The sequence below is a fragment of the Scylla paramamosain genome, chromosome 39, assembly GCF_035594125.1.
Source record: "Scylla paramamosain isolate STU-SP2022 chromosome 39, ASM3559412v1, whole genome shotgun sequence".
Classification (NCBI taxonomy): domain Eukaryota; kingdom Metazoa; phylum Arthropoda; class Malacostraca; order Decapoda; family Portunidae; genus Scylla; species Scylla paramamosain.
Genome location: NC_087189.1, coordinates 4,422,501 through 4,427,500, shown reverse-complemented (window position 1 = coordinate 4,427,500; position 5,000 = coordinate 4,422,501). Strand labels below are relative to the sequence as shown.

The following is a 5,000-nucleotide window of genomic DNA, read 5'->3' as shown; positions in this document are numbered from 1 at the left end:
TATTTTTTTTGTTCCTTCGCTTAATTATCTTCCAGTATCCATCTTTCTTATACATTGTGAATTATTTCCTTACATTCTTTTTAATCCTTCCGTTTTCCTTTTAAATTCTACAGTTCATTTTTTTTCTCATTCTTTAATTGACAGTGACATTGCAGTTGCGTGACAGTAAGGAAACCAAACTGGTCTTAACTGAATTGGCCTCAGACTAAACTGGTCTCGAACTAAACTAATCTTATTCTTAGCTGATCTCAAACTGAACTGATCTTGATGTTAACTGATCTCAAACTTAACTGATCTTGATGTTAATTGATCTTAAACTAAACTGACCTTAATCTTAAATGATCTCAAACTAAACAGAGACGTTGAATGAGACGATGATTACAATGATAAAGTCAACAGATGCACTTGGCGATCCCGTGACTACAGATAACTAAGATGACACCTGTTACACAATTTAAATAACACAATGATATTACTGAACCATAAAAAATAAAAAAAAGCTACAGATTCTATATAGCTTCACTTACTCCCTCAATCTATTTCCTCTCAGTTTGTCTTGCATAATACTCGTAACGTACACCAAAATAAAGGTTTAGTTTGTCCATATGTTTTTTTTCGTATCACTGTCTTGCCTAATACACTTAACATACACCAAAATAAAGCTACTTGATCTTGAGCTTAGTTACTCCCTCTGTCTATTCCCTATCAATGGTGTCTTTCTTTATATTCTTAGTTTAATCCATGCCATTTTGTTAACCTCTGATATGTTTGTTTGTGTATTCATGCATGGTTCTCTCTCCCTCTCTCTCTCCCTCTCCTAACAGACTGCCGGAGCAAGACAAGACGTGGAAGAGATATTATTACTGCTTGCTGGTGAGTGTTGTTGTTGTTGTTGTTGTTGTTGTTGTTGTTGTTGTTGTTGTTGTTGTTGTTGTTGTTAGTGGTGCTATTATTACTACTGTTACTACTACTACTACTACTACTACAATTTTGCCTGTGAATAAAAAGCTTTCCTTCATTAAATATTTTCACCACCACCACCACCACCACCACCACCACCACCACCACCACAAGCTCAGTTAGCACACCTGCGAGAAAATGTGGTGCTAATTTACGTACACCTGAGAGAGAGAGAGAGAGAGAGAGAGAGAGAGAGAGAGAGAGAGAGAGAGAGAGAGAGAGAGAGAGAGAGAGAGAGAGATGTGATGGTTCCAAATAAGTGAAGGGAACATAGAACCTTTGCCCTCCTCCTCCTCCTCCTCCTCCTCCTCCTCCTCCTCCTCCTCCTCCTCCTCCTCCTCCTCCTCCTCCTCCTCCTCCTCCTCATATCTCCACCCTCTTTCTTCTTATCTCTTCCCTTTTCATTTCACTCTCCGTCTCCTCTTTCCTTTTCTTCCCTTCATTTCTTGTATCCTCTCTCTCTCTCTCTCTCTCTCTCTCTCTCTCTCTCTCTCTCTCTCTCTCTCTCTCTCTCTCTCTCTCTCTCTCTCTCTCTCTCTCTCGTGGTACCTCAAAAAAATGTATGATAGCCTTTTATGGTAATGGTGGTGGTGGTGGTGGTGGTGGTGGTGATGGTGCTAGTGGTGATGGTGGTGATGGTTGTAGTGGTGATGGTGGCGGTGGTGGTGGTGGTAGTGGTAGTAGTGATAGTGGTGATTACTTATAGGGATCGTTTAGCTGTGGTTGTGATTTTGGAGAGAGAGAGAGAGAGAGAGAGAGAGAGAGAGAGAGAGAGAGAGAGAGAGAGAGAGAGAGAGAGAGAGAGAGAGAGAGAGAGAGGACTTGAAATGGGGCATGAGTTGCTAAGAGGAGGAGGAGGAGGAGGAGAAGGAGGAGGAGGAGGAGGAGGAGGGGGGAAAAAATGTAGTAAAGAGAAAGGACGAGAGAGAGAGAGAGAGAGAGAGAGAGAGAGAGAGAGAGAGAGAGAGAGAGAGAGAGAGAGAGAGAGAGAGAGAGAATTTCCCACTGGACTCGTTTACGTAATATTTGAGTTGCATCTCTCTCTCTCTCTCTCTCTCTCTCTCTCTCTCTCTCTCTCTCTCTCTCTCTCTCTCTCTCTCTCTCTCTCTCATTACGAATTATCTCATTGGCTAATAACACGTAAGCACTCTTTCTATTGGCTGAGACGAGAGAAGGGGCTGAAAACTCGGCTCTCTGATTGGACGACGCTTATATGACAACCTGCGTCCTCATTGGCTGATTTTTCCCCTCCACTTACTGACTCGAAAGGTGATTGGCTGTTTACGCTGCAAGGAAGGCCGGTGATTGGCTGAAAGGAGGCTCGTTTAAAGGACCCTGCAATCACGTGTTATTATTTTGGCTTTGAGGGCCAAGAGAGAGAGAGAGAGAGAGAGAGAGAGAGAGAGAGAGAGAGAGAGAGAGAGATGAAAATGAGGTGTAAAGGAGGAGGAGGAGGAGGAGATGGAAGAAGAAGAGGAGGAAAACGTCGTGAATGGAAGAGAGGAGGAGGAGGAGGAGGAGGAGGAAGAAGAAGAGTATAAGGATAAATGGAAGGAAATGAGAGTGGAAGAAGAGGAGGAGGAGGAGGAGGAGGAGGAGGAGGAGGAGGAGGAGGAGGAGGAGGAGGAGGAGGAGGTGGTGGTGGTGGTGGTGGTGGTGGAGGTGGTAGGAGGTAATGCCTTCCTGTCTCCTTGCCCTTCTGGCCCCTCCTCCTCCTCCTCCTCCTCCTCCTCCTCCTCCTCCTCCTCCTCCTCCTCCTCCTTTCTTCCTTCCTTCCTTCCCTTTTCTTACCTTCCCTACCTCCTTTTATTTATTTTTTTTTATCTGCTCTCCTTTTCTTTTCTTTCTTCCTTCTCTTCTTTTCTCATTCTCATTTTCCTTCATTCCTTCTCTTCTTTTGTTTTTCTTCTACTGTCATTTATCTTTCACGTATTCCTCTTACCTTCCTTTCCCCTCCCTTTTATTCTTTTGTCTCCTATCTCCCCTCTTCCCTCCTCCTCCTCCTCCTCCTCCTCCTCCTCCTCCTCCTCCTCCTCCTCCCTTTTTGGTGTATCTACCGCCCTGACTAAGCCTCCCTTACCTTATCTGGTTCCTCCTCCTCCTCCTCCTCCTCCTCCTCCTCCTCCTCCTCCTCCTCCTCCTCCTCCTCCTCCTCCTCCTCCTCCTCCTCCTCCTCCTCCTACTCCTCCTCCTCAACCATCACTTCCTCTGCCCTCTCTCTCTCTCTCTCTCTCTCTCTCTCTCTCTCTCTCTCTCTCTCTCTCTCTCTCTCTCTCTCTCTCTCTCTCTCTCTCTCTCTCTCTCTCCATCCGTTGTTTAAATTTCTTTCTTCCATTTAAAGTTAAGATTTTTTTTTTCTGCCCTCCAGTCATATATCTTCCGGTCGCATCCGCCCTCTCTCTCTCTCTCTCTCTCTCTCTCTCTCTCTCTCTCTCTCTCTCTCTCTCTCTCTCTCTCTCTCTCTCTTATAGTATTGTTGTTGTTGTTGTTGTTGTTGTTGTTGTTGTTGTTGTTGTTGTTTTCTTTTTTCTTTGTTTTTTGTCTTTCTTCTTTCTCCATGTTCATCATCATCATCATCTTGTTCTTCTTCTTGTTCTTCTTGTTCTTTTCTTGTTCTTGTTCTTGTTCTTGTTCTTCTCCTTCTCCTTCTCCTTCTCCTTCTTCTTGGCTATGATGTGTGTGTGGATGTGTGTGTGTGTGTGTGTGTGTGTGTGTGTGTGTGTGTGTGTGTGTGTGTGTATGTGTGTGTGTGTGTGTGTGTGTGTGTGTGTGTGTGTGTGTGTGTGTGTGTGTGTGTGTGTGTGTGTGTGTGCATATGGTTCATTTGAGGCACGTGTGGTGTAGTAATTAAGAGCGTGTATGTGTGTATGTATGTATGTATATATGTTATGTATGTATTTATGTATGTATGTGCATATGTGTCAAGGCAACAGGGGTCGCGCGCGGTGTGTATGCTTGGAGGGGCGGGGGAAGTGGGGGGAGGGCAGGGTGAGGGGCGAGGGAAGAAAGTGTAACCGTGGGAAAAAAGTGTCCAGTGTGGGAGAGCGCTCTCTTGCTTGAAGGCCGCGTGTTTGTAATCCCCTTGCAGTGCCCTCCCTTCCTCCTCCTCCTCCTCCTCCTCCTCCTCCTCCTCCTCCTCCTCCTCCTCCTCCTTCTTCTTTTCACCCCGTGTTGTGTTTCTGACTCTAACCTTCCACCCTTTCCAGCCTTCATTTGTTTTTCCCACCCTCTCTCTCTCTCTCTCTCTCTCTCTCTCTCTCTCTCTCTCTCTCTCTCTCTCTCTCTCTCTCTCTCTCTCTCTCTCTCTCTCTCTCTCTCTCTCTCTCTCTCTCTCTCTCTCTCTCTCTCTCTCTCTCAACTTTGGGCTTGAAAAAAAAAACATGAAAAATGTAAACCATATGGGAGAGAGAGAGAGAGAGAGGGAGAGAGAGAGAGAGAGAAGAATAGTGTTTGTTTACACAGATGTTTCAGAAGGGATATTGGGGTGAGGGGGACGAGCATTCCTTCATAAACACGCAACCGCACACATTCTCTCTCTCTCTCTCTCTCTCTCTCTCTCTCTCTCTCTCTCTCTCTCTCTCTCTCTCTCTCTCTCTCTCTCTCTCTCTCTCTCACCGTAATTACTCACCTGGGAATATCTAAGTAAATCAGTACAAGGCAGTCACGTGTCCTGGAGGGGGAGAGGGGCGTGGCGGCTCCTGAGGGAAACGGGGGAGGTAGGGGGTGGGAGTTATAGGGAGGGGGGGCGGAAGGGTTGACGCTTGTTAAGTTTCCCTGTCTTCCCTCCGCCCTCTCCCTCTCGTCCCTCCTTCTCGTCCCCCCCTCTCGCTCCCCCCTCTCGTCCCCCTTCCTCCCCGTAAGGTGAAATGCGCGTTTGTGTTGATGAAATGAAATACAAGCAGTGTTTTGAAGTGTCTGTGTCAAGGGCCCTTATTCTGCAACACTTCTGCGCCGCACCTCCACTGCTTTCCAAAGGCCCTATAGTTGAAGTGACACGGGTCTTCAAGGGTGTTTGTACGGTTCCAGTGACAGATTGACAA

General features: G+C 46.2%; 1 protein-coding gene across 4 annotated transcripts in view; it reads left to right on the top strand.

The window, feature by feature from the left end:
- The window catches only part of LOC135092080 (WAS/WASL-interacting protein family member 1-like), a 75,970-nt gene that overhangs the window by 60,990 nt on the left and 9,980 nt on the right, over positions 1-5,000 (top strand). For 2 of the 4 annotated variants that reach the window (XM_063990280.1, XM_063990279.1), the window contains one exon: positions 825-873. The exons of the other annotated variants lie outside the window; for them this stretch is intronic. The gene's annotated coding sequence lies outside the window, so the exon portion shown is untranslated. The remainder of the gene's footprint in view (positions 1-824; positions 874-5,000) is intronic. 4 annotated transcript variants of the gene reach the window in all.